Genomic DNA, 27,793 nt, shown 5'->3' on the forward strand with positions numbered 1-27,793 from the left:
TTTGGAAACCTCAAAATACAATTCAAAAAACAATTAAGAGAGGTTGAAGACAAATGGGAAAATAAAATGCATGAACTAAAACAAGAAAATAGAGTCTTGAAAGTCAAAATTGACCAGCTTGAAAATGAGAGAAAGAAGGTGAAAGATAACCTACAAGGAAAATCAGACCAAAATGAAAAGGATGACCAAAAAGCCAGGAATGAAATTCAATCTTTAAAAATTAGAATTCAACAACTAGAAGCTAATGACTTCACAAGATGGCAAGAATATGTAAATCAAAATCAAAAGAATGAAAAATTTGAGGAAACTATGAAACACCTCATTGGCAGAATCTCAGATCTGGAAAACAGATCTCAGAGAGACAATTTAAGAATTATTGGTCTACTGGAACATCATGACAAAAGAAAAAGACTGGACATCATCCTAAAGGAAATTATCCAAGAAAACTGTCCCAACATTCTCCAAAGCCAAAGCAGTACTCAAGGGGAATTTTATATACTCGAGTTCATATATTAACAAATTAGGGAGGGGAAAGATGAATGAATAGGGCATGTATATCAAAATACTAGGAAGTGAACAAATTAAAAATCCCCAGATAAAAACTAAATTAGAGATCATAAAATTAAAGGAGAAATGAATAAATACAAAAGTAAAAGAACTATTGAATTAATAAACAAGGCCAGAAGCTGGTACTTTGGAAAAAAAAGATAAAATTGACACAAAGCACTGGTAAATCTAATTAAAAAATAAAAGAAGAAAAACGGAGACCTCACCTGTAATAAAGAAATTACTGCAATCATTAAAAATATTTTGCTAAATTATTATGGCAATAAATATAGCAATCTAGGTGATACGGATGAATATTTACACAAATATATTTTGCCTAGATTAAAAGCAGAAGAAATAGAATACTTAAATAACCCCATATCAGAAAAAGAAATTGAACAAGCCATCAATAATTCCCTAAGAAAAAATATCCAGCACCAGATGCATTCACAGATGAATTCTTTCAAATATTCAAAGAACAACTAATACTAATACTGTACAAACTATTTGACATAATAAGCAAAGGAGTTCTACCAAATTCCTTTAATAGCACAAATATTGTATCAATTCTAAATCCAGGTAGATCAAAAACAGAGAAAGAAAACTACAACCCTATCTCCTTAATAAACATAGATGCAAAAATCTTAAATAGAATACTAGTAAAAAGAATTCAGCATGTGATCACAAGGGTTATTCAATATGATTAGGTGGGATTTATTCCAGGAATACATGGATGCTTAAATATTAGGAAAACCATCCTCATAATTGACCATATCAACAAGCTAACAAAAAACCTTATCATTATTTCAACAGAAGCTGAAAAATCCTTTCACAAAATACAATACCAATTCCTTTTGAAAATGCTAGAAAGTATAAGAATAGAAAGGCCTTTCCTAAAAATAATAAGCAATATATATCTTAAACTATCAACAAGCATCATCTGCAATGAGGATAAATTAGAAGCATTCCCAATAAGATCAGGAGTGAAACAAGTATGCTCACTATCAACTCTATTATTTAACAATATACTAGAAACACTAGCAGTAGCAATTAGAGAAGAGAAAGAAATTGAATGTATTAAAATAGGCAATGAGAAGACTAGGCTATCACTCTTTGCAGATGATATGATGATCTACTTAAAAATTCTAGAGAATCAACTAAAAATCTAGTGGTAATAATCAAGAACTTTAGCAAAGTTGCAGGATACAAAATAAATGCACATAAATCATCAGCATTTCTATATATTTCCAACGCATAATAGCAGCAAGTGTTAGAAAGATAAATACCATTTAAAATCACCCTAGACAATATAAAATTCTTAGAAATCTATCTACCAAAACAAACACAGGAATTATATGAACACAACTACAAAACACTTTCCTAACAATTAAAACTAGAATTAAACAATTGGAAAAACATTGATTGTTTATGGGTAAGATGAGCTAATATAATAAAAATGACAATTCTACCCAAATTAATTTACTTATTTAGTGCCATACCTATAAAACTACCAAGAAACTTTTTTACTGAATTAGAAAAAAAAAACTATAACAAAGTTCATTTGAAAGAACAAAAGATCAAGAATATCAAGGGAAATAATGTGAACTCCATGTGAACTGGAATGATCTTCAGTAATTGATGCAAAGTGAAAGCAGCAGAACCAGGAGAACATTGTACACAGAGACTGATACACTGTGATAAAGATCAAATGTCATGGACTTCTCTACAAGCAACAATGCAGTGATCCAGGACAACTCTGAGGGACTTATGAGAAAGAAAACTATTTAGATTCAGAGGAGGAACTACAGAAGTAGAAACACAGAAGAAAAACAACTGCTTGAACACATGGGTTGATGTGGATATGATTTGGGATGTAGACTCTACACAACCACCCCAGTGCAACTATAAATAATATGGAAATAGTTCTTTATAAATGACACATGTAAAAGCCAGTGGAATTATGCATTGGCTTTGTGGAAGTAAGGAAATGAGGGAAGGGAGAGAAAGAACATGAGTCATGCAACCATGGAAAAATTTTCTTAAAAAAATAAATGAAACTAAAAAAAAGTCTTCACAGCTGATCTCTCTCTAATAGAAGCAGGCAAGATAGAGACTGCCTTTGTAGTTACATCAGAGTATTCTCACATCAACTAATTAAGTTTGAACAAAGAATTGTATAACTTGAAAGGTATAAGGTTGATGGTATATACAGGAAGTGGTTTAGGTAAAATCTGTCTAGTTATCTTCTGTGTTGACAGGACAGCTTCCCCCCTAATGGGGAAATCCCAAAACAGAAATCTTTGATTCCCTAACTTCCTCTCAAGCTAATGTACTTCTCTATATAAACTAAATATAAATACAAGATGGTTAGGAGAGAGTCTTGATTGGATATCTGAAGATATTGAAGTTTTGCTGTGTTGCTACTGGCTGGATATTTTTGCAGCAGTAATTAAATCAGGGTCAGTGTGAGATAGTCTTATTGAATGCCTATATGGGTAAAAAGCTGATTTCTGCAGAGCTCTTCTGGTCAGTTATGCTAGGCCTCAGAAAGTAGTAGTAGTAATAATAATAATAATTCTACCACCCTCTTCCACTACCCTCTCCCAGGAAAGAGTGAATCACTCAGCTTGGGGTGCTCCTTATATACCCACATTCTTAACTGCTTTTAACTGTCCATCTCTTGGTGTCCTATGGTAAATCACCCCACTTAAGATTCCTCAAGCTACAGAGTTTGAAACTTTATGGTTCTAATCGCTCCAATCCAATCTAAGTGCACAAGAGGCAGAATTAATAGCATTAACGCAAGCCTGTGAAATTGCAAGGGATTAAAAAGAAACTATGTATACTGATTCTGTAATATGGGGGTAAACTGCCTGTTATTAGGGGAGCTGGTGTTACCAGTGAGTCACCTGGGCCAGGGAGCCTACAACTACAGTAACAGATGACTCGAGACAGCTAGGGATGTATTTGCCTGAGCAGTGATGCCCAATCAGTCTCCCTTCTGAATATAGGCTCCTTTAAGGTGGAGAATGAGGAGCCTCTGCCTGCTGGAGAGTAAGCAGTAACCAACAGGAAGTGAAGGTGGCTCACTTCCTGAATAAAATGAATGCTTGGCCAATATTCCCTTTGAAGTTGGGTGGTTGCTATCTTCCCTCTCCACAGCCCTTTAGACCTGGAAGATGTTATAAATAACTATAGCCATTCTCAGTATCAGGCTAAGGGTTTATTTATACTCAGGAGGGAAAACTGAGGGAAGAGAGTTAAGGTCTGGAAAAGCTATTGCTAAAGGTGACTGGCTGATGTTGGCTAAGGGCCCTGGAAGGTAAGATCAGGCTGAGGGAACCAGCCCCTCAGTCAGGGATAATTTCCACTGCTCTGATGTTAAGTGGTTCACCAGCTAGACAGATGAGGTTAATGATTTGGTTTAGGGGTGTCCCTGTGGCTAGGCTGACCTAAACTAATTCCTGTCCATGTTCTACCACCCACCTACCTTCCACCTCCCGGGGTCCCAAGGGGAAGTTAAGGGGTAGATGGATGTCTGGGTGAGGTCAAGGAAAATCAGAACCCCCAGTTTGGTTCTCCAGGGGGTATTTATAGTTCCAGCTCCAACAGTCAGGTCTTGAGACTGGCACTAGCTGAGCCAAAGTTCCATTCCCCTAACTGCCAGGATTGCCTAGGGTAATTTTGCAAATGCAAGATATCTTGCATAAATCCTGCCTTAGAATTCCAAATATGTCTTTTGTATATGTCATTCTATGCATATCCTTTGGCTTCAAAGGGGATTCTTAACATCATCTGGCAAAATAATTTTCAATGCAAAAATCATAACTGAAGTTCTTTCAGCTTTACAACTACCTGAATCCCTGGTAGTTGTACATTGCTCTGCCCACACCAGTGGAAAAGACATTGTTTCAGTAGGAAACAACCGGGAAGATATAGTTGCAATACTTGCTGCGATAGAAGGACTTGGACTTATTTTAAATTTGACAATTATAAATGAAGCAGATTTGTCCCTTGCTTATAATGAGAAAAAATGAAATGGAAGCAGAATTTTAAAGCCAAATTACTGAATGGAGTGTGGATAGTGTGTCATTTAAAATCACTTGGGATACTTGGAACTACATTTCCCGTGATCCCTAATGGGTTTCCTGTTTTGGATTACATATTCAAGGTGAGGGATGGTTTTTAAAATCGGGGGAAGTGACTTGGAACTTCCTCTTTTTAGCTACCTGAGGGCTTGGAGAGAGGAAAGGTAAATGGCTGAGGGTGAGGTTGGAATAGGTTTTTTACAGGTGAGTGGTCAGTTTATCTCTATAAGCATGGCTTTTATTAAAATACTATTCTTCCTTTTGATCTCGGCCCTCATCATTTTTAATTATAACAATAGCATCACAAGGAAAACAAATGTTGCCATGAACATTTTTCAATCAAATATGTCAACCGATACATAAGAATGGGCATTTTGGTATACAAGGCATAGTTGACTGTAAAAAAGTGTGGGTAGCCTCTGGAATTACAAATATATCATCCAAAGTCTATGCATCTTGTGTTACATGTCAAGTCTACAACCAACATGTTTTTAGAGGGAAGGCATTTGGTAGAAGTTCAGTGATTTATACTCCATTTGAACATTTATAAATAGATTTCATATTGATGCCAAAAGCTGGACAATACAAATTCTGTTTGGTAATAGTGGATCAATTAACAAGGTTGCCAGAAGCATTCCAATCAAATAAGAAGACAACAAAATTTGTGGCTAAAATATTATTGAGAGAGCTCATACCCACATTTAGATTACTATCAGGAATAGATTCAGATAGAAGAACACACTCCACAGATTCAGTGTCACAATAAATATATTCATGCCTAGGTATTACACCTAAATTTCATGTGCCTTATCATCCACAGAGTTCAGGACAAGTGGAGAGAATGAATAAAGAATTAAAAACAATGATTGGTAAATTATGTACATAAACACACTTGAATTGGCCTGATCTCTTGCTATTTACTTTATTTTACCTCAGAACTAGACCAAGAAGAGATTTGCACACATCACCATTTGAAATGTTATATGCACATCCACTCGTGCAAACAAAGACATTTAGCCCTATTTATGCCTTAATGTTAGCTGGTGACATGATAATTGCAGACTATATTAGGGATTTGCAGATTTAGAAAAAGGAATTGCTAGAATTAGGAGCTATAGTGCAAGCTGGATCTATAGACTTTTCATTACATGATTTGAATCCCAGGGATACAATATACATTGTTCACATGTGAAAAAGGTACCTGCCTTCGAAAATGATTGACTGCAACATCAAGGACAAGACTACAGATACAATTGGACACTGTTTTTAAGGACATTAATATTCAAGAAGAAGATTACAAATGGAAAATTGTACAATTGGACAATACTTGCAAAAACACTGGATTACTACAAGGCCTACTACAAATGGACATTATTTTAAGGATACTGAACATTGCATTTAAATAAAGGTTTCTCAAACATAAAGGTTTGGAATAGAATGTAATGGATAAAGATATAATTTGTTATGCTATTTTATTATGTTATTCATTATATTATATATAATTTTCTTTCTCTATTTTTGATATTTCTGGCTTGGGTTTCAGTACCATATTTCTGTCATAAAAATAATTTGGTAAGACTCATTATTTGTCAATTTTGTCAAACAGTTTGCATAGTATTGGGATTGATTTCCCTTTAAATGTTTGATAGGATTCATTTTTAAATCTATCTAGTACTGGGGATTTTTTCCTGGGGAGTTTATTGATGGCTTGTTCAATTTCTTTTTCTGAGATGGAATTATTTAAATAATCTATTTCTACTTTTGTTGCTTTAGGCAGCTTATATTTTTGTAAGTATTCATCCATATCACCTAGATTGTCAGATTTATTTTCATATACTTAGACAAAATTGTTCCTAATAATTGCTTTTATTTCTTCATTGTTAGAGGCAAAATTACCCTTTTTCATTTTTGATATTGACAGTTTGATTCTTTTTTATTTTTTTAATCAAATTAATGAAAACTTTATTTTATTTTTATAGAACCAGCTCTGAGTCTTATTAGTAAGTTCAATAAATCTTTTATTTTCCATTAATTTTTAATTTACTTTTTAATATTTCCAATTTAGTCTTAAAATGTGGAGTTCTAATTTCCTAGATTTTTTTAGTTGCATGCCCAATTAGTTGATCTACTTTTTTTCTATTTTGTTGGCATGAGCACTCTGGGATATAAATTTTCCCCTGAGTCCTGAGTATCCCATAAATTTTATTATATTGTTTCCTCATTGTAATTCTCTTGTGATAAATGTTTGACCTATTAATTATTTATTCATATCCTCTATTCAAATGAATCACCTTGGTGGTTTAGAATTCACATGTTATTTTAATAATTTTTATTTTTCTTCTATCATTTTTTATATTTTTTTGCCTTTGAAATTCCTTTGTAAGATCTAATTTTGATAGGTTCTCAAACATCATTTGTCTTCTTACTTCATTATTATTTCTTACTTCATTATTATTTATTTTCTTTAATTCTTAAATGAAATCTCTGATTCTTATCCTATTACCATTATCAGTATTGAAAACCAAAACCTCATATTTTCCTTTTGAGTCTTTCTATAGTTTCTAGTTTTTTTTCTGCCACCTTCTGGAAGTATGTACAATCCTGTTTTCTTTTTCAAAGATTTTTAGTTTCTCCTGACAATGGTATAGGTTATAATGAGTGAAAGTTTTGAGTATTTTTCTTGTATGACGCTTATGCTTATGAGGTTCTTACCTTGTATACTGTTTCTGTCTCTTCATCTTGAGAATTCAACTTTTTTTTAAAATTCTGTATCTAGGGTATCATTTCTTTACCTGAAATTTTACATTAGAGAAGGTTGTATTTAAAAAGCACATCTTTTTGCCTAACTTTGACCACTTTTATAAATTGGTAAAATGAGGCTTAATAAAATTAAACAATTTCCCTACAATTTCAAAGAAATCAAATGGCATATCTGAGATCAGAATTTTGCCCTTAAATCTTCAAACATATCCATTTTTCCACTGTATGTCATGACTTTGAAAAAAATATTTTGAAAATGAATCTTTTTCTAATTTTGTCTAGTATAGGGAATCATTTGATGTTTAGTCATTTCAGCTATATCTATCTCTTTGTGACCCTATTTGGAATTTTCTTGGTAAAAGTACTGCAATGGTTTGTCATTTCCTTTTTCAGTTCATTTCATAGGTAAAAAAATGAGGGTTGTGGCTTTCCCAGTGTCACAAAACTAGTAAGTGTCTGAGAATAGATTTGAACTCAGCAAGATGAGTTTTCCTGACTCTAATCCTGGTATTCTATCCACTATGCCACCTAGCTTCCCCCTTAATTAATAAATAATAATTTTTGTAAGTTGACATTATTCAGGAAATATTAATTCAAGAGGAAATTTATTTTTACTTTTAAAAATATTGATAATTTTAAAAGATAGGAATTAGAGTTCTCATTGCAAGATTAAGGAAGAAAACAATAAAGTAATAATAGAAATGGTGTTTGAGAATCTTCCAAAATAGTACTCTCATGAAGAGAATTTCAAATTTGGAACACAAAAATACCAAAAAAAATTGATAAAAGAAAAATAAAAAATATTTCCTGTATAAAGTCAATACATCTCCAGTTTTATATAAATTCATTTGTATAGTATATATGCAAACACATGCAAAATAAAAACATTCTACATATATATATATATATATGTATGTACAGCATACTGAAGTATTGAGATTATCTGTATTGTTGTGAAGGGGAGGCTGTGGTAAGATAATTTGTTGTTGTTCCCAAAAATATCTTTCAGTTCTCCCCTTAGAAGGAAAGCCAGGAGTGACTTCCTTTCACCAGTCCAGTATGCACTTTACTTGGAGACTATAAATCCATAAAAAATTTATTTATTTATAATTAAAAGATATAGGTATATGGTGATAACAGGGTACTATATCTAACCACCATCTACGTCTGTCTCACAACAGAGCCTTTAGTTTTTCCAGCTATACTAAATCTAACTAGCACTTACTAAAAAACCCCAGAATGCTATTTGACTATAATTGAACTAAAGTCTTCATTCAATTTACTTAATTTGCTAAATATATCTCCNATTCTACATATATATATATATTATGTATATATATATATATATGTATGTACTGCATACTGAAGTATTGAGATTATCTGTATTGTTGTGAAGGGGAGGCTGTGGTAAGATACTTTGTTGTTGTTCCCAAAAATATCTTTCAGTTCTCCCCTTAGAAGGAAAGCCAGGAGTGACTTCCTTTCACCAGTCCAGTATGCACTTTACTTGGAGACTATAAATCCATAAAAAATTTATTTATTTATAATTAAAAGATATAAGTATATGGTGATAACAGGGTACTATATCTAACCACCATCTACGTCTGTCTCACAACAGAGCCATTAGTTTTTCCAGCTATACTAAATCTAACTCGCACTTACTAAAAAACCCCAGAATGCTATTTGACTATAATTGAACTAAAGTCTTCATTCAATTTACTTAATTTGCTAAATATATCTCCAAGTACATATATATTCAGTCAGCCAAGATGGCAGTTGCTAACTGAAAATAAGGTAACCTTGGTATGGCCCAAAGTCCAGGCAAATAGCCTTTCAGCCTTTCTTTCTCCAAACTGTTCTCCAGCAAAACAGATCTACCAGCTTCTTCATCTGATTTTTTAGTCAGGAAAGTAAAAAACCTCTTCATATGATTTTCACAGTTCTTTCTTCCCTCTCTCCAGCACAGAGCAAGGTCTCAGATGTCTGCCTCCACCAGCAGTCAGAGAAAAAGTCCATCAGTTACTGAGTGGACCTCATCAACAGTCAGAATATTTTCCTGTGTTCCTCCTTCTAAGCTCTGCTCTCACGTACAACAATCTGCCTTATCTTTACCCTCAGAGATCTCTTTTTCAAATATCTTATTTTAATAAATAATTAATATCTTAATTTCCTTAATACAGTATATATATATATATATATATATACACATATGTACGTGAGTGTTTATATGTTATATACATATTTTTGAATATATATATATATATATATATATAAAATTACATAAATACTGAACTATCCAACATTGATTCAGTCTCTTCTATTTTATATAAAATGTCAAATGAAAGCAATGTCTATAGTAATAACATATTACCAGATAAAAATATTAAACATCTGAGATAGTAAATAAATAGTTGGAAAAATGAATTTGAGAAAGTAGGAATAGTCTTCACTGTCCCTCAATATTTTTACCTTTCACTTAGTAAAAAAGCCCAGTGGAAAAAAAAAAAGAAAAAGCCCAGCAGATTGAGGAAAGCTACATATTCCAGTGGATAGTAAACCAGGGCTATAGATGGGAATTCCTGGGTTCATATCTAGCCTCAGATATTTCCTAAGTGGTGATCCTGGGCATGTCACTTAATCCACATTACCTAGCCCTTATTCCTCTTCTGCCTTAGAAAAATACATAATATTAATTCTAAGATGGAAGCTAAGGATTAAAAAAAACAAAATGGAACCAGTTAAGTTTTTTTTATCCTCTGTATCCAGTAATATTTTCTACCTATAAAGTATTTACATGATGACATATTAAAATTTTAGAAACAAATAAATATAATGATGCAAAATATAATCTTTTATATGTTAAAAGTGATAGGCTTGAGGTTCTGGGTTAAGATGGCGGCAGAGTAAAAAGCAGCTCTTAACCTCTCCTGACCGAAAAAAAACCAGGACTTCTCAAGGGGGCATAAAAACAAAACCATTCAAACGGAGGGACCCCACAACAGGGTGCAGTGTGGAAGGTACGTGGAATCGGGGCATTTCCATGCTATAAAGGGGTGAAACAGCTCTCACTAAATCACAGGCTGAGCAACCACCCCTCCACCCCCACACACAAACACCACGTGATGCGCCAAAGCCAGGTTAAAAAAAATAGAGCAAGTTTGGGGCACCCATCGAGTCATTGGCAGCTCCAGGGCCTGTTCCTGAGAGCAGCAAGATTTAGGACCCCAAAAAGATGAGGAACGCACACGGACTCTGAGCGAGGATGCAGAGAGCAGGCTCGGGTGGAGACAAGGGTGAGGCAGACACAGGCAGGAGCGAAGGCTCTGAAACCCTGACTGGGGAACCAGTGCAGAAGGGTATACGACTGTGGAAGCAGCGACCTGAGACTTGTAAAGGAGCCTCCTGCAGAGGATCAAGCAAGAGGGTCCACCAGGGGGCGTGACCTTGGAAAAAACCAGACCTCAGACCTCAGGAGCCAAAAGACCGCAGACAGACCCTGAGCTCGAGGATAAAGCTGAGAAGCTGCTGGGCTAACTATGGCTACCCAGATCCATGAAATCGAGAAGAAAGAGAGAAAGATTAACAACAAGAAGAAGAAATCTCTAAAACTCGACAACTTTTACACAGAGAAAATCCAGACTACCGAGCAATCAGAAGAGGAGAAAAATCAAGCAATCACATCTGAACCATCCCAAGAAAATCAAAACTGGTCACAAGCTCTTGAAATGTTCAAAACTGAGATGATGAGAAAGTTGGAAAAGATTTGGTCAGAGAAATGGGAAGTAGCTCAAAAGGAAATCAGGCAAGAAAATAACAGTTTAAAAGGCAGAATCTTGCAATTGGAAAGTGAGGCAAGTAAACTGAAGACCAGAAATGACCAGATTGAAAAGGAAAACCAAAAGATTATAGCTGAAAACCAAAAGACTATAGCCGAAAACCAGTCCGTAAAGGCTAGAATTGAACATTTAGAAGCTAATGATCTCTCAAGACAACAAGAACAAAGCCAAAAGACTGAAAAAATAGAAAGAAACATGAAATATCTCAATGAGAAAGTGACAGACCAAGAAAACCGGTCTAGAAGAGACAATTTGAGAAAACATTGGTCCCCCTGAAAAGGGTAAATTAATAGAAATTTGGACTCCATACTAAAATAAATTATTCAGCAAAATTGCCCTGAAGTTCTACAAGAAGAGGGCAATATAGACATTGAAAGGATCCATGGATCACCCGTGACACTTGATCCAGATAAGACAACGCCCAGGAACACAACAGCCAAATTCAAGTGCTTACAAGTAAAAGAAAAAATCTTACAAGAAGCCAGAAAGAGGCAATTCAAATATCAAGGAGCACCAATCAGGATCACACAGGATCTGGCAGCCTCCACGCTAAAAGACCACAAAGCTTGGAATATGATATTCAGAAAGGCAAGAGAGCTGGGCCTACAACCATAATTATAATAATTCTGAATGTGAATGGGATGAACTCTCACATAAAACAGAAGCAAATAGCAGAGTGGATTAGAAACCAAAATCCCACCATATGTTGTCTACAAGAAACACATAGAGGCAGGTGGACATACACAAGTTTAAGGTTCAGGGCTTGAACAAAATCTTTTGGGAGACAAATGAGAAAAGGAAGGAAGGAGTGGCTATTGTGATTTCTGACAAAGCCAAAGTAAAAATAGGCATGATTAAAAAAGACAGGGAAAGTCATTATATCCTGATTAAAGGCTGTATAACAATGACGAAATAACACTGCTCAATATGTATGCACCAAGTGGTATAGCATCCAAATTCATAAAGGAGAAACTGGAAGAGCTCAAGAAGGAAATAAATAATAAAACCATACTAGTGGGAGACCTAAATATTCCTCTTTCAGATCTAGATAAATCAAACCAAAAAATAAATGAGAAAGAGGTAAGAGAGGTGAATGAAGTCCTAGAAAAATTTGATTTAATTGACATGTGGAGAAAATGAATAGGGACAAAAAGGAATACACCTTCTTTTCAGATGCACATGGTACATTGACAAAGATTGACCATGGAATAGGGCATAGAATCATTGCAAACAAATGTAAAAGAGCAGAAATAATAAATGTAACCTTCTCAGATCATAATGCAATAAAAATAATAATTAGTAAGGGCACCTGGACAGGCAAATCAAAAACTAATTGGAAATTAAATAATATGAATCTCCAAAACCAATTTGTCAAAGAAGAAATCATAGAAGCAAACAACAATTTCATTGAAGAGAATGACAATGATGAGACATCCTACCAAACTCTGTGGGATGTAGCCAAGGCAGTACTCAGGGGGAAATTTATATCCTTGAGTGCATATATTAACAAATTAAGAAGGGCAGAGTTTAATGAATTGGGCATTCAACTCAAAAAATTAGAAAGAGAGCAAATTAAAAATCCCCAGATGAAAATTAAATTAGAAATACTAAAAATCTAGGGAGAAATCAATAAAATCAAAAGTAAAAGAACTATTGAATTAATAAGTAAGACTAGGAGCTGGTACTTTGAAAAAACAGATAAAATAGACAAAGTACTGGTCAATCTAATAAAAATAGGAAAGAAGAAAACCAAATTGACAGTATCAACGATGAAAAGGGAGACCTCACCTCTAATGAAGGGGAAATTAAGGCAATCATTAAAAACTATTTTGCCCAATTATATGGCAATAAATATAATAATTTAGGAGATATGGATGAATATTTACAAAAATATAAACTGTCTAGATTAACAGCAGAAGAAATAAAATACGTAAATAATCCTATATCAGAAAAAGAAATTGAACAAGCCATCAAAGAACTCCCCAAGAAAAAATCACCAGGGCCTGATGGATTCACAAGTGAATTCTATCAGACATTAAAAAAACAACTAATCCCAATACTATACAAATTATTTGATATGATAAGCAAAGAAGGAGTCCTACAAAATTCCTTTTATGACACAAATATGGTTCTGATCCCAAAGCCAGGGAGATCAAAAACAGAGAAAGAAAACTACAGACCAATCTCCCTAATGAACATAGATGCAAAAATCTTAAATAGAATACTAGCAAAGAGACTCCAGCATGTAATTAAGAAGATCATCCACCATGATCAGGTGGGATTTATACCAGGAATGCAAGGATGGTTCAACATTAGGAAAACCATTCACATAATTGACCATATCAATAGTCTATCAAACAAAAATCACATGATTATCTCAATAGATGCTCAAAAAGCCTTTGACAAAATACAGCATCCATTCCTATTGAAAACACTGGAAAGTACAGGAATAGAAGGACCTTTCCTAAAATTAATAAACAGTATATACCTAAAACCATCAACAAGCATTATATGCAATGGAGATAAATTAGAAGCTTTCACAAGATCAGAAGTGAAACAAGGATCCCCATTATCACCTCTATTATTCAACATAGTGCTAGAAACACTAGCAGTAGCAATTAGAGAAGAAAAAGAAATTGAAGGTATCAAAAGGCAAGGAGGAGACTAAGCTATCACTCATTGCAGATGATATGATGGTATACTTAAAAAATCCTAGAAAATCAACTAAGAAGCTATAGAAATAATCAACAACTTTAGCAAAGTTGCAGGATACAAAATAAATGCACACAAATCATCAGGATTTCTATACATATCCAACACATTAGAGCAGCAAGAGGTAAAAAGAGAAACACCATTTAAAATCACCCTAGACAATATAAAATACTTAGGAATCTATCTACCAAAATGAACACAGCTATAATACGAAAACAACTACAAAACACTTTCCAAACAAATAAAACTGGATCTAAACAACTGGAAAGCCATTGGTTGCTCATGGGTAGGACAAGCTAACATAATAAAAATGACCATTCTACCCAAATTAATTTATCTATTTAGCGCCATACCCATCAAACTACCAGAAAACTTCATTACTGAATTAGAAAAAACTATAACAAATTTCATTTGGAATAACAAAAGATCAAGAATATCAAGGGAAATAATGAAAAAAATGCGAAGGAAGGGGACCTAGCAGTACCAGATATTAAGCTATACTATAAAGCAGCAGTCATCAAAACAATATGGTACTGGCTAAGAAACAAAGGGGAGGATCAGTGGAATAGACTTAGGATTAATGACATCAGCAAGGCAGTGTATGATAAACCCAAAGAGCCCAATTTTTGGGACATGAATCCACTATTTGACAAAAATTGCTGGGAAATTTGGAAAACAATTTGGGAGAGATTAGGTTTAGATCAACATCTCACACACTACACCAAGATAAATTCATAATGGGTGAATGACTTGAATATAAAGAGGGAAACTACAAATAAGTTAAGTGAACACAGAATAGTATATTTGTCAGATCTCTGGAAAAGAAAAGAATATAAAACCAAGCAAGAGTTAGAGAAAATTACAAAATATAAATTAAATGTTTTTGATTATATTAAACTAAATAGTTTTTGTACAAACAAAAACAATGTAGTCAAAATCAGAAGGGAAACAACAAATTTGGGAAAAAATCTTTATAACGAAAAACTCTGAAAGGGGTCTAATTACTGAAATATACAAGGAGTTAAATCAATTTTATAAAAAATCAAGCCATTCCCCAATTGATAAATGGGCAAGTGACATGAACAGGCAATTTTCAGGTAAAGAAATCAAAAGTATCAATAAGCACATGAGAAAGTGCTCTAAATCTCTAATAATTAGAGAAATGCAAATCAAAACTACGCTGAGGTATCACCTCACACCTAGCAGATTGGCTAAAATGAAAGAAGAGGAGAGTAATGAATGCTGGAGGGGATGTGGCAAAATTGGGACATTAATGCATTGCTGGTGGAGCTGTGAACTGATCCAGCCATTCTGGCTGGCAATTTGGAACTATGCTCAAAGTGCTATAAAAGACTGCCTGCCCTTTTATCCAACCATACCATTTTTGGGTTTGTACCGCAAAGAGATCATAGATAAATGGACTTGTAAGAAAATATTTATAGCTGTGCTTTTTGTGGTGGCAAAAAACTGGAAAAGGAGGGTTTGCCCTTCAATTGGGGAATGGCTGAACAAATTGTGGTATATGCTGGTGATGAAATACTATTGTGGTAAAAGGAATAAAAAACTGGGGAAGTTCCAGGTGAACTGGAAAGACCTCCAGGAACTGATGCAGAGAGAAAGGAGCAGAGCCAAAAGAACATTGTACACAGAGACTGATATACTATGGTAAAATTGAATGTAATGGACCTCTGTACCAGCAGCAATACAAAAACCCAGGACTATTCTGAGGGATTTATGGTAAAGAATGCTACCCACCTCCAGAGGAAGGACTGCAGGAGAGGAAACATATAAGAAAAACAGCTGCTTGAACGCATGGGCTAGGGTGGACATGTTTGAGGATGTTGACTCGAAACTACCACACCAATGCAACTACCAACAATTTGGAAATAGGTCTTGATCAAGGACTCATGATAAAACCAGTGGAAATTTGGGTCGGCCATGGGTGGGGGAAATGCGGGGGGTGAAGGGGAAAGTAGGAGCATGAATCATGTAAGCATGTTAAATACAAATATTAATAAATGTTTAAAATTTAAAAAAAGAATAAGGATTAAAAAAAGTGATAGGCTTTATCATGTCTACAATAATAGTGAAGAAAACTTTCAATGAGAAAGATTATTTTCTTTTCAAAGTGTCTACTCATAGTATTTTATAATCTAAAGAAGAAACAGAGAAAACATAATGGTGTACAATGCACATTAAGGAATATAAAGACATATCCCAGTTCTGTTAAGATGGTGGCATAGATGGAGTGAATCTTAAAACCTCCGCACCCTTACGCACCGAGATAGAAAACAATGTGCTTCGAGAAGAGGACAGAATCTAAGATCGGGCAGAGCAGGGGGAACCCTATGGCAGCACAACTAAAGAGGTACACCAAGAAAAAGGCTTCAATACTTGAACTGTTCAGGACTGAGGGCGTAGAAGGGGAATCCCAGGATCCCAAGATGCCTCCTCTACAAGCTGTGAGGAGTCTCCAGCTGCCCGGGAAATCTCAGGGCCAGTGAGTGCACCATTTGGGAGAGAGGACCTTGCTGGCATAGGACTCAGGGAGTCAAACACAGACACTGGAGATGTGACTGGAGGAAAAAACCAGAGAAACACAGCAAAAACACCCAGAAGATGGTGGCTTAGAGAGAGCCAAACCCCAGAGCACAGATAGCTTGGCTTCCTCATACCCAGATAGGGAATGCAGGGTTTCAAGAAGAAAGAAAACCAGATCAAACACAGTGGATAGTGCAGGGGGACCCCACTGTAGGAGAGCTCAGTTCAGCAAAAAAAAAAAACGCTCCTTCTTGTCTCCCCACCTTTTTTGGGTTTTCTTTTGTTTGTTTGTTTTTCCCTCCCCTCAAGGTTTTGAGGTTTTAGCCTCAGGGCAGACTAGTCCAATCCATACAGATTTAATCTCAACAATTGGACAGACAAGAAGTCTTCCAAGGGTAGAGAAAGTAACTTACCCCTGGGGGGAAGATCTTTCATCAAAGATCATTATATACATCTGCTCAAATTAGCAGAACAAGGAAGGGGGAAAAAACATGAGCAAGCAAAAGAAAAAGAGAAAAGAAATGAATTGACACCTTCTTTCAAGGAAGTGAAAAGAGAGCAAATGAAACAGAAATAGAAGAAGAGGAAGTAGTTCCAGTGAATTGGACACAGGCTTTGGAAGATCTCAAAATTCAATTAACTCAAGAATTTAAAACTCAATTAATTCAAGAACTTCAGGGACTCAAAAAACAATCAAGAGAGGCTGAAGACAATTTGAAAAAGGAAATACATGAGCTAAAACAAGAAAATAAAGTATTAAAAGCCAGAATTGGCCAGCTTGAAAATGAAGCAAAGAAGGCAAAAGATGATCTACAAAGAAAATTGGACGAGAAAGAGAAGGATCACCAAAAAGCCAGGGATGAAATTCAGTCTTTAAAAAACAGAACTCAACAACTAGAAGAAAATGACTTCACAAGACAGCAATAATATATTAAACAAAAGAAAAAACATGAACAGTTTGAGGAGAATATGAAACACCTCATTAATTCAACCAAAGATCTGGAGAACAGAGCTAGAAGAGATAATTTAAGAATTATTGGTTTACCAGAACATCATGATAAAAGAAAAAGTTTAGATACCATTTTACAAGAAATTATCAGAGAAAATTGCCCAGAAATTTTTGAACAAGAAGGAAAAGTGGAAATTGACAGGATCCACAGATCACCTCCTACATTTAATCCACAACTGACAACTTCCAGGAATATAATAGCCAAATTCAAAAACTATCAGACCAAGGAAAAAATATTACAAGCTGCTAAAAAGAAGTCATTCAGATATCAGGGAACCACAGTTAGGATAACACAGGATCTGGTTGCATCTACATTGAAGGACCAGAAGGCATGGAACACAATATTCTGGAAAGCAAGAGAAGTGGGGCTAAAACCAAGATTCAACTATCCAGCAAGACTAACTATATTATTGCAGGGGAAAGTATGGTCATTCAATAAAATTGAGGACTTTCAAACATTCATCAAGAAAAAAACCAGACTTAAACAGAGTTTGCTGCCCAAACCCAGAATTCAAGGGAATTAACATAAGGTAATTAAGAGAATGGGGGGAGGAGAAAAAAATTTATTTTCTTTAAGGGACACAACAAGTTCAATCAATTTATATCCCAAGAAGAAAAGAAGGTATTGGCAAATATTAAAAATTATTATTACCAACAGGGTAACTAGAAGAAGTTTACATAGAGGGAACAGGGACTAACTGTATAGGATGAAATGTCAAGAGATATATAACTATATATATGTATGTATGTATGTATGTATAAATATATACAAAACTGGGGGTGGGGGGTAGAAGATAACAATAAGAAAAAAGGAAAGCAAACAAAAAGGAATAAATTTATATTCCATAAAGAAGCACATGCAATCAACAGGGGAAGAATAACAATACATTGTAAGGGTAAAGAGGTTAGAAAGAGGGAATATTCAATACTTAAGTTCATTGAAATCAACTAAGAGAAGAACAATCAGATCCATAGGGGCAGAAAATTGATTCATGCCCTATAGAGAAGTAGAAACAAAGGGACTGGTGGGAAGGGAAGCAATACTAGGGAGGGAGAGGGCTTGTGGGGGAGCACCTCCTGGCTTTAAAGAACAATAAGAGGAGAATAAGAAGGGAGGGGGGAGAAAGGGAAGTACAACAAGGGAGGGGATTATAGAAACTGATTAAAAACAAAACACTGGTATAGAAGGAAACAGTGAAAGAAGAAAGAACAGGACTAGGAGAGAGAATCACAATGTCTGGGAATGCAGAGTTGATAATTATAACTCTGAATGTGAATGGGATGAACTTACCCATAAAACAGAAGCAAATAGCAGAGTGGATTATAAACCAAAACCCAACCATATGTTGTTTACAAGAAACACATATTAGACAGAGAGAGACAGACATAGAATGAAAATGAGAGAATGGAGCAAAATCTCTTGGGCTTCAAATGAGAAAAAGAAGTCAGGGGAGGCTATCATGATCTCTGACAGAGCCAAAGTAAAAATAGATAAGGTTTAAAGAGATCGGAAAGGTTACTACATCCTAATAAAAGGCAGTATAAACAATGAAGAAATATCAGTACTCAATATGTATGCACCAAATGGAATAGCTACCAAATTTCTAAAGGAGAAGCTAGTGGAGCTCAAGGATGAAAAGGATAGCAAAACCATACTAGTGGGGGACCTGAACCTTCTCCTATCAGATCTAGATAAATCAAACCAAAAAATAAATAAGAAAGGGATAAGAGAGGTGAACGAAACCCTAGAAAAATTTGAGTTAATAGATATCTGGAGAAATATAAATAGAGACAAAAAGGAATACACACTCTTTTCAGCAGCACATGGAACATTCACAAAATAGATCATGTAATAGCATGACAAAAATTGCAAAAAAGCAGAAATAATAAATGTAATCTTCTCAGATCATAATGCAATAAAAATAGTTATTAGTAAGAATACATGGAGAGGCAAACCAAAAACTAATTGGAAATTAAATAATAGGATTCTCCAAAATAATTTAGTGAAAGAACAAATCACAGAAACAATTAATAATTACATTGAAGACAATGACAATGATGAGATATCCTACCAAACTTATGGGATGTAGCCAAAGCAGTTCTAAGAGGAAAATTTATATCACTGAGTGCATATATTAACAAATTAGGGAGGGCAGAGGTTAATGAATTGGGCATGCAACTTAAAAATATAGAAAATGAACAAATTAAAAATCCTCAGATGAAAACTAAATTAGAAATACTAAAAATCAAAGGAGAAATTAATAAAATTGAAAGTAAAAGAACTATTGAATTAATAAATAAGACCAGAAGCTGGTATTTTGAAAAAAACAGATAAAATAGACAAAGTATTGGTTAATCTAATTAAAAAAAGGAAGGAAGAAAACCAAATTAATAGTATCAAAGATGAAAAAGGAGACCTCACCTCGAATGAAGAGGAAGTTAAGGCAATCATTAAAAACTATTTTGCCCAATTATATAGCAATAAATTTAACAATCTAGGTGATATGGATGAATATTTGCAAAAATATAAATTGCCTAGATTAACAGCAGAAGACATAGAATACTTAAATAATCCAATATCAGAAAAAGAAATTGAACAGGCCATTAAAGAACTCTCTAAGAAAAAATCGCCAGGGCCCGATGGATTCACAAGTGAATTCCATCAAACATTCAAAGAACAATTAATCCCAATACTATACAAATTATTTGATATAATAAGCAAAGAAGGAATCTTACCAAACTCCTTTTATGACACAAATATGGTACTGATTCCAAAGCCAGGGAGATCAAAAACAGAGAAAGAAAATTACAGACCAATCTCCTTAATGAGCATAGATGCAAAAATCTTAAATAGAATACTAGCAAAAAGACTCCAGCGAGTGATAAAGAGGGTTATTCATCATGATCAGGTGGGATTTATACCAGGAATGCAAGGCTGGTTCAACATTAGGAAAACCATCCACATAATTGACCATATCAACAAGCAAACCAACAAAAACCACATGATAATCTCAATAGATGCAGAAAAAGCCTTTGACAAAATACAATACCCATTCCTACTGAAAACACTAGAAAGTATAGGAATAGAAGGTTCTTTCCTAAAAATAATAAACAGTATATATCTTAAACCATCAACAAGCATCATATGCAATGGGGGTAAATTAGAAGCCTTTCCAATAAGATCAGGTATGAAACAAGGATGCCCATTATCATCTCTTTTATTTAACATTGTACTAGAGACACTAACAGTAGCAATTAGAGAAGAAAAATAAAGTGAAGGTATTAAAATAGGCAAGGAGGAAACTAAGCTATCACTCTTGGCAGATGATATGATGGTATACTTAAAAAATCCTAGACAATCAGCTAGGAAACTTGTGGAAATAATCAACAACTTTAGCAAAGTTGCAGGATACAAAATAAATGCACATAAATCATCAGGATTTCTATATATTTCCAACACATTATAGCAGCAAGAGGTAGAAAGAGAAACACCATTTAAAATCTCCCTAGACAATATAAAATACTTAGGAATCTACCTACCAAAACGAACACAGCTATTATACAAAAACAACTACAAAACACTTTCCAAAAAAAAAATAAAACTAGATCTAAACAATTGGAAAAACATTGAGTGTTCATGGGTAGGACAAGCTAACATAATAAAGTTGACCATTCTACCCAAATTAATTTACCTATTTAGTGCCATACCTATCAAACTACCAAAAACATTTTTTACTACATTAGAAAAAACTATAACAAAGTTTATTTGGAAGAACAGAAGATTAAGAATATCAAGGGAAATAATGAAAAAAAACCTGAAGGAAGGTGGCTTAGCAGTACCAGATATTAAGCTGTACTATAAAGCAGCTGTCATCAAAACAATATGGTACTGGCTAAGAGATAGAAGGGAGGATCATTGGAATAGACTTGGGGTAAGTGATGTCAGCAAGACAGTGTATAATAAACCCAAAGAGTCCAACTTTTGGTATAAAAATCCACTATGTGACAAAAACTGCTGGGAAATTTGGAAAACAATATGGGAGAGATTAGGTCTAGATCAACATCTCACACCCTACACCAAGCTAAATTCAGAATGCGTGAAAGACTTGAATATAAAGAAGGAAACTATAAGTAAATTAGGTGAACACAGAATAGTATACTTGTCAGATCTCTGGGAAAGGAAAGATTTTAAAACCAAACAAGAGTTAGAGAAAATTACAAAATGCAAAATAAATAAGTTTGATTATATTAAATTAAAAAGTTTTTGTACAAGGGAAAACAATGCAACCAAAATCAGAAGGGAAACAACAAACTGGGAAAAAGTCTTTATAACAAAAAATTCTGACAGAGGTCTAATTACTCAAAGATACAAGGAGCTAAATCAATTGTATAAAAAATCAAGCCATTCCCCAATTAATAAATGGGCAAGGGACATGAATAGGCAATTTTCAGATAAAGAAATCATAAGTATCAATAAGCACATGAGAAAGTGTTCTAAATCTCTAATAATTAGAGAAATGCAAATCAAAACATCTCTGAGGTAACACCTCACACCTAGCAGATTGGCTAAAATGATAGCAGGGAAAGTAATGATTGTTGGAGGGGATGTTGCAAAATTGGGATGTTAATGCATTGCTGGTGGAGTTGTGAACTGATCCAACCATTCTGGAGGGCAATTTGGAACTATACCCAAAGAGTGATAAAAGAATGCCTGCCCTTTGGTCCAGCCATACTATTGCTGGGATTGTACCCCAAAGAGATCATAGATAAACAGACTTGGACAAAAATATTTATAGCAGTGCTCTTTGTGGTGGCAAAAAACTGGAAAGCAAGGGTATGCCCTTCAATTGGGGAATGGCTGAAGAAATTGTGGTATATGTTGGTGATGGAATACTATTGTGCTCAAAGGAATAATAAACTGGAGGAATTCCATGTGAACTGGAAAGACCTCCAGGAATTGATGCAGAGTGAAAGGAGCAGAGCCAGAAGAACATTGTACACAGAGACTGATATATTATGGTAAAATCGAATGTAATGGACATCTGTACTTGCAGCAATGCAATGGCCCAAGACAATTCAGAGGGATTTATGGAAAGGAACACTATCCACATTCAGAGGAAGAACTGTAGGAGTAGAAACACAGAAGAAAAACAATTGCTTGGACATTGGGTTGATGAGAACATGATTGGGGATGTAGACCTGAAAAGACTATACCCATGTAACTATCAATAATGTGTAAATAAGTCTTGACTGACCACACCAGTGGAAATGCAAATTAGCTATGGCGGGGGTGAGGGGGTGAGTCAGGGGATGGGGGGGTGAAGGGGCTGAAGGGTAAAGTAAAAACATGACTTATGTAAGCAGGGAAATTTTTTCTAAAAATAAAAATTATTTAAAAAAAAGACATATCCCAAGAGAAAGCTAATAACAATTGCTTTTGGGATACTTGGAAACAATAAGTTACATTTTTATCTACTCCATATGCTGGGATCTACCTTATGATGATTAAACACGAATAAAATTGCCTGATGATTATGTTTCTTTAGTTTCTAAATATATAATACAGAAACAAATGATGCATAGAAAGAGATGAAATACTGACATATCTGAAGCAAGAAAGCAAAAAGAATATATTGATTACCTAAGGATGTATTTATATTTCAATTATCAGTAATATATTTAGTCAAGGTATTTGGTTGATGAGTGTAGGGTTAGGGAAACTGTGAGATTAGGGGTCAGCTGACAATGGAGTCTCCCCAATCCCTGGTCTATAAGGAAGCAGGCAAACTTGACTGGATGGGAGGGGCAGGAGCCTGTGGAGTACTCCTCCTCCTCCTACCCTGTAAGCAGTTGGAAGTCTGTTAACTGTTTGGTTATGGAGGATATTCTAGCTTGGTAACTCCTGGGCCAAGATGGTAAGTAGATAAAAAGTAAACCCCTTTTGATGATAAAGTTCTTTGTTTGAAATACTCTCTCACAGGATGGAAATATCTGGGATTAAAGTCTTCAGCAAATCTGACCACAGGCACCCAGGGCAAAGGCAGTCACAGCCCTTGCCTAAATGAAATACTTGGCTGGTGAAAGGAAAGTAGTAAGCATAAACCCCAGCTAACTGCATTCAAATTCTATCTTTCACAAACTAAATGTATTTAATGATTTAAAGGGAACAAGAGTAGGGAATCAGTTTAAGGAAAGAGGAGGGAAGGTAATCTGGCTAAAACTGTTAACTGTAGGCTAACAAAACATTCCCCCAGGGGTGGGGGGGGTGGATATAATTTAAATGGATGAAACCTAATCTAAGCCCCTAAATAATCTTCCTTCTAAAACCTAAACTGCTAAACTGAAGGTAAACTGTGATTTTGCTCAAGGCCTGTCTTTGTGGTTAGCTATCAAGGTAAAGCAGCCCTGGCTGTCAGTGACTGAATGTCCCAGCCCAGAGCTACACAGATTGTCCCTGTGCTCAAAGCCAAGAGCAAAGAGTCAGGACCCAGCAAGAAGGGTGACCTGGCTTTTATACCAGGACTCCAACTGCCTTTAACTGCCCCCTCCTTTAGAGTTCTATGGGGCACTGTGGAATTCTGTGATGCACCTTGAGCCCCTCTCAGAAATATGGATCCCACAATGAGCAAATAAAATGTATTTGAATATCAGTGCAGCATAGATTGAATAGGTGGGATTTTGGCAGCCAGTCATTTTACTATGTTAACAGTTTTATAATGTGCCAAAATAATGTATGCTCACGTACATATTTTGCAACATTCCTTTTTGAATACATTAACCAATGTCATAAATTTTTAGTCAAGTAATTTTGAAAATCTAATATAGAAGAAGAAATAAACTAGACAGGAGTAGTGTGGCTTAATTGAAAATGATATCATGACAATATTTCAAAATAAAACTATTAAAGCACAAAATATATGCTTAGTGTTGTTGTTATTGTAGTAAAATCATTAGGTCTCAAAAATCTTATCTTGTCATTCACTCCCCTTAATATTATATGATTCACAAAATGTCTCCTGGAGTGAATCACACCTTGTCATGCTCTCCATATAGAGTTAATTTACAGGGAGACATAGAAGACTGAATGTAAATAGAAAATCTTATTGGGTCATAATATAAATTTTATCTATTTTTTATACTCTATATAAAAAATGAATTTTTTTAGGTACTAGGCATTATAATTTTAATATTATTTTAAAATATGAATATTTTAAGTTAGTAATGTGACAGTGACCATAATGCAAGATATAACTAATTATCCCCACTGAAAAAATAAAATGAATTCAATACATACAAATGTATTGAATTCCCTAAATTATGATATACACAGTGGAAAGTTAGCCATAAACTGGGATTGGTAGGTACTACAAATACACTATGAGTTGTCCCCAAAGTTGAAGATTGACTGCATTTCAGAAATGACTCTATTGTTTCAAAGATTCCAAATTTCCCAAGTACTCTTTGATATGAAAAATCATCCATTTAATTCAAATTTTCTGCTCATATAGCAATATTGCTACAATCCTTTGAAAAACCATTGTGCAGGAGAAATGACAATGGAAAGTAACCAAAAGTACAAAAGAATGTCATGTGGTTTGAATAAGTCAATTATGATGTATTACCAATCATGACTCTTCTTTCAAGAAAAGCAGACATTTATAAAATCTAAATCAAATTACTTGCATTTCAAGGATGGGGAGAGTGGCAGGGAGGGAAAGAATTTGGCACTAAAAATGTTAAATAAAGAAATGGAAGAAAAATATAGGCTCAGTGATTTAGAGCTGGAAAATACCTTTTGGCTCATTTATTCGAAGCCCCTTATAAATGAAAAAACAAACAAACCTGAGACATAGAAGAGTAAAATAATTTGTATAGATTTTTCATATGTAACAATGACATAGTCAGTATTCAAACTCAATCTTGTGATTCCAAATGCAAAATTCTTTCCATAAAAATATTTTCCTACTATTCAATATAATGTACCTAAAATAAGAAGTGAATTTGTCATGTAGTGTGAAATGAGTAGAGATAACAGAAACAACCTGAATTCTGCAAGAGTATCACTGAAAAATTAAAAGAATCAAAGTTGTATCAATGTAATAAAGCAGCAAAGGTGATGGTGTCAGAGTCAATGACCCCTCTAAAAGTTGCATTAGCAATGGAAGATCAAACCAAGATGGCCAAGGAAGAAACACTTGAAGTTTGCCAACTACTCTCGAAACAGCCACAAAAGAACAAGAACATCTCCAAGCTTCAGAGGAACTTCAGCACAACATATTACAAGTGACAGAAGAAAAAGTACAACTGCTTGGTCAAGCCTCAGCAAGGTAAGAATGGAAACCAATATAATATAGAACAAGCAACAGTGGGAGGAAAACACTCAAGCATAGTCCAGCTAGACAAAAGGGTGGGCATGATGTAGCATGGATAGTACTAGGAGGAGCTCAGTCCAACAAGGTTTAGTCTCTAAAAGACTGGCGCAACCCAACTTGAACCAGCTGAACCGAACACCTGAAAACTTCTACATAGCAGGCTAATGAGGCCACTACTGAAGAATATTCAAAAGGAAATTAAACCACTGAGGTGATCACAGGTACAGTATAAGGGAAGGATAGTATTCACTCCCCTCTAGGGTCAAGCTAAACTTCAGAATATATACAAAATCAAGGAAAAAATAACTTCCAAGTAAGCAAATGACAGAAGAAAAGCCTCACATTAGAAAAATCTTTTTTTAGTTTATTTATTTAGTTAATTAATTTTGAATATTTTTCCATGGTTACAAGATTCATCTTCTTTCACTCCCCTCCTCCCATCCTCTTCATATAGCCAAATGAGCAATTCCACTGGGTTTTACATGATAAAGACCTATTTCCATATTATTAATATTTGTACTAGTGTATACAAAAGAGTATAAAAAAACTTCTCTTCTGTCTTAAAATAATGAGTCTCAGTTTCAAGGCAGAATAGTGGTATGTATATATGTGTATACACACATACACAAAGAAATCTATATAATGGATAAATAGAAAGCAGTTAGCATAGCAAAGACTGGAGTTAAGTGGAATTAATTGGGGGAAGCCATCTTGGATATCCATATCCCTTACAATAAAAGCAACAAAAACTTTCTCAGTCACAGAGTAAGAGTTACCATTGCAAAGATCGGGAACAGAATTTGACAGTGACAAATCAGTACTAGAGCTTAAATAACATGATTCTATACAAGAAATCATGCAACAGACCCAGCTGGTAGTAGATTCTGAGACTGAAGAGGAAATAGTAAGTTAAGAAAAACAGGGTAGAAGTGAAAAGAAAACATGGAAAATTATGTTCAAACTGAGACTTTGACAACTGACAGGGGTTACTAGAGTCACTGTCTAGAAAACTAGGAAATCTAAGAATATCCTCTTTCTCATCACAAAGCCAGATGTCTTAAGAGAGCCCAGCTTCAGATACCTACTTATATTTGAGAAAGCCAAGATTGAGGATATATCACAGCAGGCACAGCTAGCTGCTGCTGAAAATTTAAAGTTCAGGGTGAAGCTGTCTCAAACATACAGGAAAATGAACAAACTCCAACTGCACAAGAAGAAAATGAACAGAAAAAGCTTGATGAAATAGGTGTGAATTTAAGAATAGAGAATTAGTCATGTCCCAAGCAAATGTATTCAGAGCAAAGGTTCTCTTAAAGAAGAATATTAATGATGTTATAAATACTTTATAGAATTAATGATGTAACAATGTGGAGATCAGGTTTTTTTCAGTGTTATGGGAAGATTCAGCATAACCTGACTTGAAATTTGCATCTAGCAATAAAATTACAATTTCTCAATGGATGAAATGAAAGGAAGAGGGGGAACAACTGGAGACGTTTTCAACTAAAAGAAATGGTTTCTTTTGGGACTTAATGGAAGCTGTGGAGCATAGTAGGTAGATAAAAGAAGAAACAGTATTCCAAGTATGGAAGATAACCAGAGAAAATGCTCAGAGTTTAGTGGTGCAGTGTCCTTTTCCTGGAATAGCGAAGAGGCCAGTGTCACTGTATCAAAGAATATGTATTAGGGAATAAGATATAAGAAGACAGAAAAGGCTAGGAAGGGGAAAATTTACAAAGGACATCAAGTGACCAAACAATTTGTACTTGCTTCTAGAGGCAATGAGGGACCAATATAATTTATTACATGGTGAAGTTAAGATGATCAGACCTTCCTTTAGGAAAAACAGTTTACTGGCTAAATGTAGGATTGATTGGAATGTAGAGAAACTTGAGACAGGCAGATAACCCAGGAGGCTACTAAAGATTT

The 27,793-nt window shown here is 34.7% G+C and overlaps 1 pseudogene; it reads left to right on the top strand.

Annotated features, from left to right (window-relative positions):
* Window positions 1-27,213, top strand: part of LOC123253602 — a 128,450-nt pseudogene extending 101,237 nt beyond the window's left edge.
* The last annotated feature ends 580 nt before the right edge of the window (window positions 27,214-27,793 follow it).

Source organism: Gracilinanus agilis, chromosome 1 (genome assembly GCF_016433145.1).
Source record: "Gracilinanus agilis isolate LMUSP501 chromosome 1, AgileGrace, whole genome shotgun sequence".
Lineage (NCBI taxonomy): Eukaryota > Metazoa > Chordata > Mammalia > Didelphimorphia > Didelphidae > Gracilinanus > Gracilinanus agilis.